Here is a 13012-nt window from a genome sequence, read left to right on the forward strand (position 1 = left end):
GACTTCCCCTCATTAGACCTGTGTCTTCCCACCAGGTACACATTCTGAGCTTCAGTTTTATCATTCATAAAAATTGAAAACAAGAGAAACAAATGAAAATTGTATTTATAATCATAGAATTGTCATAAAGATTAAATAACAATCCATGTGAAGGTGACTGGAAATGCTTGCTATATACTATACACTTTGATTCAAAGGTCATTTAAGAACCTAATTTGTGACTGGCACTGGAAGACAAAGTGAAGATGGTAAATATTTTCTTGGCTGTAGACTAATGAGGGGAGAAAAGAAGTTTTTTAAAATTAGTTGAAATGCCATATTTGCCATGATAGCTTGTAGTTGGGCCTCGAGGAAGGGAGGGGTTAATTCTATTTGTGAAGGATGGGGTCAGAAAAGGCTTCGTGGAGAGATCTGAGCCAGAGAGAGAGCCCAGAATAAGAAGTTTCGGAAGCTTGTGGAGGTGGTAGGAAGAGATCACTATGTACTCCTGAATGACACATGAATGAGGCATGAATGAGAAAATGGAATTTCCTGCAGTATTGGACATCTGCTATGAGAGGAAGACAGAAGTCATGGAGGGAACCACAAGTAATTAGAAGGGACATAATTTGAGAAAGAGGAAAAGATGAAACAAAAAACAAGCCAGATCCTGAAGGTCTAGAAAAGCCTTTATATTTCTGGTTCTAAGCAATATCAGTTTTCCTCTTTTTTAAAAAAAATCATTTTTTATCCTGGTAAAACTACATTTTAAAGATAGCATTGATGAGGGAAAGAAATCGCCAGAAGGCTACATCACAGTTTGAGACCTAAGTGGACAGGCAAAGAAGCATCAAGAATTTTTTAACTTTCGTTTTTTTTTTTTTGTCTGGTTGTTTGAATGATGGACAAGCCATCAGTTCTGGGGGAGAGCAAGATGGGGTGAGGGGGGAGGAAAGGAGATAGAAGGAAGAGAGAAAGAAGAGGCAGGAATGGGAGGCGTTACTTGGGGATTCATCATGCTCAGGGCTGGGCGGCCTGCTGCAGGTTTTCAGATACACTGAAAGAAATCATTTACTGCCTTTGGATTTCTTCAGCTCCATTGTGGCACGTTATTTATGACTGAGTTCCTTGTACATAGTTATTTTTAATGACTTTGTTCCCAAACTAAGCCCTTGGTACCACTGTGCCAGCACAGCCCTTGTGAAAGTTGACCACTTTGTTCTCTTTAGAAAGGACTATAGATGTACAAATGCCAAAAATAAAACCCAGAGAGTCCATAAAGTAGATGCCCTTGGTTCTCTGCTACCTTATTCTACATTTAAAATGTTTTCCCAGCCACAGTCATAATCATAGTTTACTGCATTGCCCAAAGATGGAGAGGCCTTAGAACATGCACTCCTGAACTCAGTGAATGGCAGTGGCTTCAGCCCTTACTTCTGCTTTCAGCTGTCCAGTGAGGACAGAAGAAATGATTATGTTTTATGTAGATATTATGGATGCACATTCCATCTCTCTAGCTCAGGGTTTAAAATTTTCCACTTTAAAAGACATTCACCACTTTCCTTTGCTTTTTCCAAGCATGAAATAAATATCAGAGAATAAAGGAAAGTTGGTTGAGACACTATAATGCTAAGTTTCAGTAAAATTAAGTTGCATACACAGAGTCACACTCAGGGAAAGCTGGGACATCAGCTTCTAATTTGCTACCAAACAAACATTGTCTCCAGTTATTTTCCAGAGTCTATGGTGGTAACTTCAGTAATTGAAGAGGGGGATAAACAAAGTTATCATAAAATTATAGTCTGACACAACCTTAAATTCTGCATTTTAAAATCTGGGTGAGCTCATCTGTCATGAGGCCTAAAATAAACACATGTCCACGATGGAAACAATAGTGTAGTTAAAGTCATCCACAAAAATGAGTCAAGCACTCAAAGTGCTTTCTGCCTGGGGTGTAGGGCAGAGCAAAATTTTCAGGGGTGAATCTGATGAGTGTCCTTTTAAGACAGTAAGATGTTTAAGCAACCACCACAAAACAGACACACAAAAACACAAATACTTTTATTCTGTTGGTGAAATGTTTGAGAAAATTATGTTGACAAAATATAAAACATTGCATTGTCCAAGCTCTGAGTTACAATGTCGGTGCTAGAGGGTTTAGGTTTTTTGAAATTCCAAATGATGAGGAAATGGAGGGAGAAAGTGAAGTAAAGGACTGTCTCTGTTTGAATTATAGCAGAACAAGGGACAAACCCCAGGAACAAATATCAAGGAGTTTAAGAGCTTGCATTCCTCCCTATCTTGATAAGTGAAAACTCTAATTTTTCCAGTTCCTTGGGCCAAAATGTTGGAGTCATCTTTGACACCTCTTTCTCTCATATCCTGTATCTGATCAAGCGGTGAATTCCAGCAGCACTGACATCACCCTGATGCAAATGACTTGCCTGTTTTGCTGTCAGCATAGATTTTCAATTGGTCTTCTTTTTCCCAGTACTGTCCTTCTGTAGTCTACCTTTCAGACAAGCAGCTAAGTGTATTGTTAAAATTTAAGTCAGATCAATGGCTGCCCATCTCTCTCAGGGTAAAATCCAGATTGTACACAGTATCCTAAAGGCCTCCTTAATCAAACCTACCTCTGTGATGTCTGCTCTAATGATCATGCCCTCTCCTCATCATTCCAAAACATGAGCCTCTTTGTTCTAACTCATGCCTGCTCCCTATGCTCCTGCCTCTAGACATTTACATTTGCTGTTCTTTCTGCTTGATATACTCTTCTGTTGATAGTCTTCCTTACCTATCATGGCTTTTTGGTAAACCTATTTAATCACTAAAGACTTGTGACCATCTCATTTAAAACTGCATTTTTTTCATTCACTTACAGGACTCTCTGGTCCATTCCATTTGTTTTAAATATATTTTATTGATTGTGCCATTACAGTTGTCCCATATCTCCCCCTTCATTCCCCTCTACCCTGAACACCCCCTCTTCTCACATTCCCCTCCTTTAGTTCATGTCCATGTGTCATAAGTTCTTTAGCTTCTACATTTCCCACACTACTCTTGCCCTCCCCCTGTCTATTTTCTCCCCACCAGCTACGCTACTTATTTTCTGTACCTTCCCTCACCCTCTCCTCCTCCCACTCCTCTGTTGCTAACCCTCCATGTGATCTCCATTTCTGAGGTTCAGTTCCTGTTCTAGTTGTTTGCTTAGTTTCTTTTTGTTTTTGTTTTAGGTGTGGTTGTTAATAATTGTGAGTTTGCTGTCATTTTACTGTATAGGTTTTTTACCTTCTTTTTCTGAGATAAGTCCCTTTAACATTTCATATAATAAGGGCTTGCTGATAATGAACTCCTTGAATTTGACATTATCTGAGAAGCACTTTATCTGCCCTTCCATTCTTTATTTTTCACTAGAGTAGTAACTGTCACCTACAAATTACAAATTTTATTTACTTGTTTATCATCTGTTTTCTTACACCACAAATTTTCGTTTGTGTTTTTAATGGCTGTTTCCACAGCAACTGTAATAGTGGCACAAGGTAAATAAGTACTCAGTAAATACTTATTAAAATAATAAAAACAATCCTTCAAATAATCCCATTTGTATTACTTATAAAACCATCTTGCTCTAGTTCACTATGCATAGTTGAAAAAACAGATTTGAGAAGTGCCAGGACCCTAACTAAAGAGAAGGGAGCAGAAATTCTAAGGAAACTGGCCATCTAGACAAGTGTGATCCCCCTTCTGCTGTGGCCTTATGGTTCCATTGAGTAGTCAGCCAACCTGTTACATCTGGTTCCCAGGCTCAACAGATGTCACCCTATAATATTTGAGAGCAAATACCTAGGAAGAAGAAAACAATTTTAAAGACTGGTTGACTAAAAGTTAACCCACAACATTTTCCTAAATTCACTAAATATTTAAGAACACTGTCATATTTCCAAATCACAATTATATGCTATTTTATTGGAAAGATTATGTCTGGAATTAAAAATTATTGGTAATGATGCTATGAATTTTATTCACACTCCCAATTTTGGCTTGAAATAATAGGTTTACTTGCTTCCAGATTAACTCATTTTTAATGCCATCTGATATTATTTAAATCCTGGATTAATGAAAAACATTTTAATTTCTTAAATACAGATTAGGATTAGGATTCCTATCATATGACCAAAGAAATGACTTGTTTGGAAGGGATAAAATAATTTTTTTGCCATTTTGAACTGAAGGAACATACTGCACTGGAGTCCTTCAATTACAATTGTGTTATTTTAAACTGATTCTAGTTGATCTATGGCAATCCACACTGGTGTTCACCATTCATTTTCAACTGCCATGGACTGATGTCTGTCCTCAGGCTTGGTACTCTGGAAGGTAGGGAAAATAATGAGTTAGATGTAAGCAAGAAAACTTCTAGGTAATAAATAGCTTTGATGGACAATAACATGAATAAATCTACACAAGAATGTCAGTGGCTGAAATGACTCACTTTGTATTTAAAGATATTTCAACAAATTCTGGTGTACAGAGAATTTATTTTCTTTTGAATAACATCAATCAGGTATTATGGCTCACTGGAAAAAACTGAATTACAAAAATTACAAAGCACCTTATACCCATGCTCAAAAGAAACGCGCAAATAATCTACTCTATTATTTTCAGAGAGAAAATGTCTCACCTTACTAAGACAAACAGGTGGCAGAAGAATATATCTTAATTTGGTGGAGGTTGCAGCTGATCTAGAGATACAAACAAACTCTTATCTTAAATATTGTTATATATATTGGGTGCATACACATTTGTAAATGACTAATGTTAATACATAATGTTCAAGCTAATCATGACCTTGAACCTATACACCTGATTATATATAACATACTTAAGAGAAGAGTTTGTTTGTATTTCTCAGATCAGCCACAAGCTCTGAAGGTTAAGGGAGACAAACCATTTCGTAGGAGCATCTTATAAACCCAAACTGGGCATGGCAAACCCCACCTGGAGACATGTTTGTGGTGGAGACAGTGCTCCAACCACAAAGAACAACATTTTGCAGACAAGGCAAATCGGCAATCAAGAGCAAGTCTCCTGGCTTTGAGTTCAAGACAGTAGAGTAGAAAGATTCAACGCTCAAACGCTCACCTCTTCTTATTGACACCAGAACTACAATTACATGCAGAAGAGCTGTCTCTGAGAACAACCTAAAGACCAGCTGAACATATTTTGTACCATTATGCATATGAAAAATAAGCCTCATTGAAATGGGTAGGAGGGGTAGAAACTAAGTCCAGTCAGGACTCCCTCACTACCCTACTCCCTCACTAGCCACACTGTGATTCACAAGTGGGAGGGATATCACAACCACAGAAGTCATCTCCAAAGAGTGAGGGGTCCAAGCCTTAACCTGGAAGATTTTCATCAGAAAGAAGAGCCCTCATAACATGTGGCTTTGAGAACCAGTGGGGCTTACATGTAGGAGAGCCAAAAGGCTGTAGAAAAATCAGGTTGTGCTTTTTCTGAGTCCCAGAACTGAATCAGCAATTTAGAAAACACCTGAGTCATACATAAAAGTGATACATTGACTAATTTTAGGGTGTGTGTGGAGGGACAGTGATCTGGGGACTCACTCTTGAGTTACAAGTGTTGACAGGCACCATTTCCTCCCTTTCTTTATCCAAGAGGGTCTGACACTGGTAGAAGCCATATCTCTATTAACCTTGCTAACATTGTTCACCCAACCATGGCATTTTTCTGAGCACCTACCCAGGCTAGCACACTCCCACATCAGCTCCTTCCCTGCAAGCCAGTGAGTCTGCAACAGTTGTAGCCAGACCTTAGAGCAAGTAGGCCAGGCACCAGCCTTACCCATTAGTGTGTCCATAGAAGTTGTGGTCCAGCCACAACAGGAGGCCACACTACCCAAAGAACACCTCTGCTGCACCTGGCTCTGGCATCAAGGGAGATTTTACCATTGGACTCCCACAGGACACCTTCTAAACAAGGCCACATTTTCAATTCCAGGAGATTTGGCTGACCTACCTAATACATAAAAACAAACAGATAAAATCAGGAGCAAAAACCTCATGTTACAAACAAACAAACAAATAGACAAACAAACAAGACAAAGCTCCAGAAAAAGAGCTAAATGAAAGCGAGATAAACTGTTTACCAAATAAAGAGTTCAAAGTAATAGTCATAAAGATGCTCATCAAACTCTACAGACAAGTGAATAAACTCAGTTAAAACTTCAACAAAGATAAAAAAATTTAAAGATGTCATTCAGAAATGAAGAATATAATAACTGGTGTGAAAAAACACATTGGACAGAATCGATAATAGATCAGATGATGCAAAAGAGTGGATCAGCAATCAGGAAGACAAGGTACTGGAAATTACCCAATTGGAAGACCAAAAAGAATAAAAAGAATTACAATAGCATAAGGGCCCTTTAGACATCATGCGTACTAATATGTTTAAATCATATGGTTTTCAAAAGAAGAAGAGGGAAAGAGAGGGATGAAAATCTTATTTGAATAAATAATGGCTGAAATTTTTCCTAATCTGACAAAGGAAACAGATATCAAAGCCCAAGAAACACAGAGAGTCCCAAACAAGGTGAATACAAAGAGGCCCACACCAATGCACATTATAGTTAAATGGTTAAAAGTTAAAGAAAGAATTTTAAAAGTAGTGAGGGAAAAACAACTAGTTACATACAAGGGCATGCCTATAAGACTATGAGCTGATTTTTCAACAGAAATTTTGTAGGCCAGAGGGAGTGATACAATATCCTCAACATGATGAAAACCTACAAGCAAGAATACTCTTCTCAGCAATGTTATAATTCAGAATTGAAGGAGAAATCAAGATTTTCCCAGACAAGCAAAAGCTAAAGAAATGTGTCACCACTAAACTAGCACTACAAGAAATGTTAAGGGAATTATTTTAAGTGGAAAAGAAAGGTCAAGACTATAAATAAGGAAATACATAAAAGAAAAAATTGTCACTAATAAAGTCAAATATAGTAAAGATAGTAGACCAGCCACTTATGAATCTAGTATGAAAACAATTAAAATGGCAATAACTACATACCTATCAAAATTACCTTAATTGTAAATTGGCAAAGTGCTCCATTGAAAAAACACAAGATGACTGAAGGGATAAAAACAAGACCCTATCATATGTTGGCTTCATGAGACTCCTGATTGAAAGACATACAGAGACTGAAAGTAGAGGGATGGAAAAGATATTTCATGAAAATGAAAGCAAAAAAAAATTACCTGGGATAGCAATAGTTATATCAGACAAAACAGACTTTCAAACAAAGGCCATAACAAAAGATAAAGAAAGACCCTGCAATTCCACTTCTGGGTGCTTCTCTGAAGGAAACAAAACACTAATTCAAAAGGATATATGCACCCTAAATTCACTGAAGTATTATTTACAATAAACAAGATATGGAAGCAACCTAGGTGTTCATTAATAGATGAATAAATAAAACAAATGAAAATGAATGAAACCTTTTCATCTGCAACAACATGCATAGACCTGAACTAAGTCAGAGAAAGACAAATACTGCATCATTTTACTTATGTGTGGAATCTAAAAAACTAACAAAATAAGCATCCAGACTCATAGATACTTAGTTGCTAGAGTTTAGGTAGTGATTATATGGGCAAAAAGATGAAGAGGATTAAGAGGTATAGATTCATGGTTATAAGTAAGTCATAAGAAAGCATAGGAAATACAGTCAATAATATCACAATAACTTGTACAATGATAGATAGTGGACTTTTGTGGTGATCAGTTTGTAAGCAATATATATATGTGAAATCTCACTATGTCATACACCTGAAACTAATATAATATTGTATATTGTATGTCAACTATACCTTAATTAAAAGGAGCTTTACATTCCAAAATTAAAGAAAAAACATACTGAATCTGGGTGGTATCAAAACTCCAGAGAGTTGGAAGTATCCACGTGACCTTGCATTTTTTCCACTGTCTTTGAGAAATTTGATGGCATAAAGTGATAATCTCAGTCTCGGTCTTTTATGTTAAAAATAAATAAAATACTCAAAGTCAAATAATTTTTAAGTGGCAGCATTTCTTACATCCCTGACCATCTTGACTTCTAACAACAAAGCATATATAAGCACTAAGAATGCTAATTCATTTATATTGTTTCTCTTAATGAGAATTACTTTTGGTTTTGGCTACATAACATAACACATTGCTCCACTCACATTTTCCTTAGCAGCTCACATTGCCAAATGCACACAATATTCTATTTTTGTAAATAAACTTATTGCTGCTTTTTATTTTATCCCCTCTGAGCTTCATCAGTTTGTCTGGGTGTCATGCCGTGGGGTTCAGAGAGCAGCTTAAAAAAATTCTTGGTTAAGAACATCTGAAGAGCTTTGCAAAGCTATATAACTATGCATAAACAAACTCACTCTACCTATATCAAAAGGATTAGGAACTCCTGAATAGCACTTCAAGGTCAGTGGTTGCTTTCATCTCTGTCCAGCACTTTGCATAGCTGGCAGCCCTCCATGCTTTGGAGAGAGCTGGGGCAGCAGAGTGCACAAGACTTTAGTTGCAGCCAGATTTTCCATAATCACATCAACAGATGGAATAATAATCACCACTGAAATGACTACACAATCTTTCTGATCCGAGGAAACTTCCTCCTGCTGGATTTCAAAATCTTTTCTACCTTGGAAATGAAGTATTCTTATTTTCTGGAAATGTTACCAAGTTAAGATAATTCTGAAATTACTGAATCATGCAAGCTGTGCATTTGAATACAGTGTTGTGGGGGGAGCCATTGAATGCCTGTGGGGAGATTGAGTGAAGGGGCTTTTGTGAATGCTCCATGGACCACTGCCATATTCTTGGTCACTAGAAGCAGTGAGTGTGCGGCCTTTCACTTACAACACTGTCTCCTGGCCACCTGGGCTTTATCTCCACAGCTGTGGTTCCAGTAACGACTATGCTTGAGAGTGTTCTCCCCGAGTCTCTGTGTAGCAGGTTCTCTGTGTTCTTGATTATGCCATGGGGAAAAGCTAGTTATATGGATCATATTGCAGAGCATATCAAATCAATGCAACTAGAATTGAAGTTTCTAGGATCTGATATGTTAGCATACTTAATGTTGATTTCTAGGCAACAGCTCTGAATCTGCCCAGGAATATCCATGTGAAAAGCATGACAAATTTAAGTTATCTATAAAGAAACATTAATAGCATCTCTATTGCATATATTATTAAACAGTTGAAAGTTTAAGACTGTATTGATACCATGCATTGTCTGAGAATGTCTGGAAACAGATATTGATTTCTCAAATAATTTTTCTAATTATTCATTTTTTACTAATATAACAATGGCCCAGCCTCCTATGTAGACAATTTGAATAACCATGAAATGATGATATAAACACAAATCTTTCTTCTACTCCTAAGAATTCATAAAAGGTGTCAAAGTATTTACTACATATATTTATGTGTCATAATCTACCAGAGAGATGATGAAAACAGGAGAGAAAGAATCTAGTACTTCAACAGAAAAAAAAATGTGTTGAGAACTATATATCTAGCACTATTTCAGACACCAAAGAGAATATAAGGAGTCTTTCTTTCTCTTTGTACCGCCTATCCTTTGGAGTTTAATTTTTTTACATAGCTTCCTTCAGCTACATGTTCTGCTAATTCAGAGAATTACATTCTTTGAAATCTATAGTTTCAATAGCAACCTCTCTTCCAAGCTTCAAATCATTATTTCAGAAGAAGGGAGGCTTAAAGTTGCCAGATAAAATAGATGACGCCCAATTAAATTTGTTACAAACTTATGGGATAAACATATAGCAAAAGAAGTGTTTATTGTTTATCTGACATTCAACTTGAACTGGGCTTCTTGTATTTTAATTTTGACAACACTGTGGTGGAGGTTGGGATGTGTTTTTGTTCTTTTGTGTTTTCACCTCTGCATTTTCCCTTCTTCTAATTCTAAGCAGTAATCAAGCCCTAGGTAGTTCCTAATCTTAAGGATCTTTATAGGATATGAAATCTAAGCTGAAACTCAGTGAAAAAATTATGTGTGTTGTTTAAACAGGAGAGAGAGGACAGATGATGGGAGAGTGACTTGAGGGATTTCCCTTGGATGGTAGGAGATCAGAGAGTGGCAGATCTTGCCTTTATTGGGGGCAGTCTATTGCTGTGGAAGCTCTGGAGCAGAAGAATTGTGAGACTTTCAAGAGAATGATTTGGAGAAATGGTGTATCTAGGGAGGTAGTACTCATGACACCAAGATTCTTGACCACAGTATCAGTTCATACATTTTAGCAGTGAGTAGCACATCAGACCTGGGGTTTCTGTGTTGGTTGCATTAATAGGTGATTCAGTGGAACTAATGTTGACTGCTGACATCCAGGCTTTTCTTGATGCTTTGGCATCAGATAATATCACAGAACATGTGTACCAGGTTACAGACTATGTAATCTGCATTGGATTACAGACTATGATTCACTTCCTCCAGTGCACAAAAGTATGGGGACTTCAAGTCTAATAAAAAGTCGTTTAAGGTAGGTTTCACTCCTCCTCACTCTTCCTGGAAACAGATTGAAGTATAACCCTCAGCAAGATATCCTACCTCTTCTCATCCTCCTCCAAAAGAAGAGCAAATAGAAGCAGCCAGCTTCAGTCACAAAAATAAGCACATAATTGAGACCAAACATTCAGTTAATGCCAGTACCAACAGAAGGGAGTCACAAACTATAAGCAAACAGAAGAGCTTACACCTGAGGAAAGAGATGTGCTAATCAATCAAAACAGGACTATAGAATATGCTGAATTAATAACCTCAGAGACGCCACAGATATTGCATACATGAAAAAAATAACAGATAACAGACATCAATGTTTTGATTTTTGAAATAAAAATTTAAAACCAAATAAAAATCAGTTGAAGAACTAGGAGAGTCAATCAAGAAATTATCTCAGAATTAAGCACAAAAAGATAAAAGAAATAAGAAATATGAAAGAATAGGACTTTAACTTGCTTCCCTTGAGATCAAGGAACACAGTATGGTTTTAGAGAAGCTGAAACATCACCAGTGTGGTGCCCAAAGCTGTGCCTGCTGCCACCATGTCAATCCTGCTCCCGCTGGCTTTTTTCTTGTGGTTTGAATTATGAGGACATCCTCACACCTCAGTCCCAGATACTGCCTATTGTATAGGAATTGGGCTCCTTATTTCCCACTTCAGTTTCCTGTGGATGGGGATTGGCAGTGCCTGCAACTACTACAACAGATGTATGGAGAATTCAGGAGAGCCTGGATATGTGGAGAGAAACACTCATTATCAGCAAGTCCTCAAGTATGTTCCACATAATGAAGCACAGTCTACATCTCCTGATTTGGCAGCAAACTTGGGTTGCAGTGCATCAGCATGTGTGAGGATGACATCATATTTAGCAATAGTCCAGACCTCCGTTAAGTTGTTTGACCTTTCTTGATAAACACTTTGTCTGGCCCCGACTTTGTGCACATGATGGCAATTTCTGCTGAGTCTATCATAAGACACCTGGACAGGTCGGAGGAGGTCAGAAATGTGTTGGACACTGTTGATGTGCTCACCCTCATACAAGTGCATTATGCTGGATGCCTCTAACATGCTCTTCCTGGGGACCATCTTAAATAAAAATGACACTGTCGTTAAAATCCAGGATTTGTTTTGATGCATGGCAAGTTCTCCTCAAAATTGACATCTTCTTTAAGATTTCTTGGCTATAGAAAAAGTATGAAAAGTCTGTCAAGGATTTGAAAGATGTCATGGAAATTCTGATAAAAGAAAAAAGACAGGATTTTCACAGCAAACAAACTGGAAGACTATGGATTTTGCCTATGAGCTGATTTTTGCTGAGAAACGTGGTGACCTGACAAGAGAGAATGTGAACCAGTGCATCTTGGAAATGCTGATCAGAGGGCCAGAGATCATGCCTTTCCTGTGTTCTTCATGTTATTTCTCATCACAAGGAACCCTAACCTTGAAGGGGCAATAATGAAGCAAACCAAGACTGTTGGTGGTGAAAGAGACATAAGGATGGATGATATTCCAAAATTTAAAGTGCTGGAATATTTCACTATGCGAGCATGTGGTATCAGCCCATCATGTACTTGGTCATGCATGAAGTCTTACAAGATGTTATTGTCAATGTTTACCCAGTAAAAAGTGGGACAAATATTATCCCGCATATTGGAAGAATGCATTGACTCAAGTTTCTCCCAAAGCCTAATGAATTTAATTTTGAAAACTTTGCAAAGGATGCTTCTTACAGGTACTTTCAGCCATTTGGTTTTGGGCCCTGTAGCTGTGCAAGGAAGTATGTCACCATGGTGATGATGAGAGTCATCCTGATTACACTTCTGAGACCATTCCATCTGCAGACATTGCCAGGTAAGAGAGGGTGGGCTGATAAGATGCAGAAAAAATTTACTTGTCTGTGCATTTCAATGAGACTAGCAACTTCCTGAATATAATTTTTGTCCCAAGACATTCAGACAAGATCCTGCAATGCTGAAGAAGGTTGGTTGGTACCTACTCTGGAGCATTTTTCACCAGTAGTTTATAAGAAAACCATTCAACTTTGCCAGGTAGTATAATCCTTGTAGTGAACATTCAGTGGTCTACAGCATTTCGATAGGCATACATACCTCCTACAAGTTGTCAGCAAACCAGGAGACATTAGTCATCTTATCTTGTCCAAACCATAGAACCAGAGCAAGAGAAAACACCAAGGCCAAGAGTTTGCAGGGAAAATAACCAGTGAAGAAACTGCAGCCTTAACGGGCCAATTCCACAAAACATGTTTGGAAACACAGGCCATCAGCAACACTTACATCCAACTGCCCACGTAATCTCCACTGCCCTGTCTCAGGAACAACTGAATATCTGGGGCAGAAGAACCCAACTGCATTAGAAAGACCAGGCCAATTTCCAGTGCCTACAGCCAAACACTTGCTAGAGTGAATA

General features: G+C 37.8%; 1 pseudogene; it reads left to right on the forward strand.

Moving 5' to 3' along the window:
* The first annotated feature begins 509 nt into the window (after positions 1 to 509).
* LOC119054083 (aromatase-like) lies at positions 510 to 12560 on the forward strand (annotated as a pseudogene).
* The last annotated feature ends 452 nt before the right edge of the window (positions 12561 to 13012 follow it).

This window comes from Artibeus jamaicensis, unplaced genomic scaffold, assembly GCF_021234435.1.
Source record: "Artibeus jamaicensis isolate MK-2021 breed Jamaican fruit bat unplaced genomic scaffold, CSHL_Jam_final contig_452, whole genome shotgun sequence".
NCBI classification, from domain to species: Eukaryota; Metazoa; Chordata; class Mammalia; order Chiroptera; family Phyllostomidae; genus Artibeus; species Artibeus jamaicensis.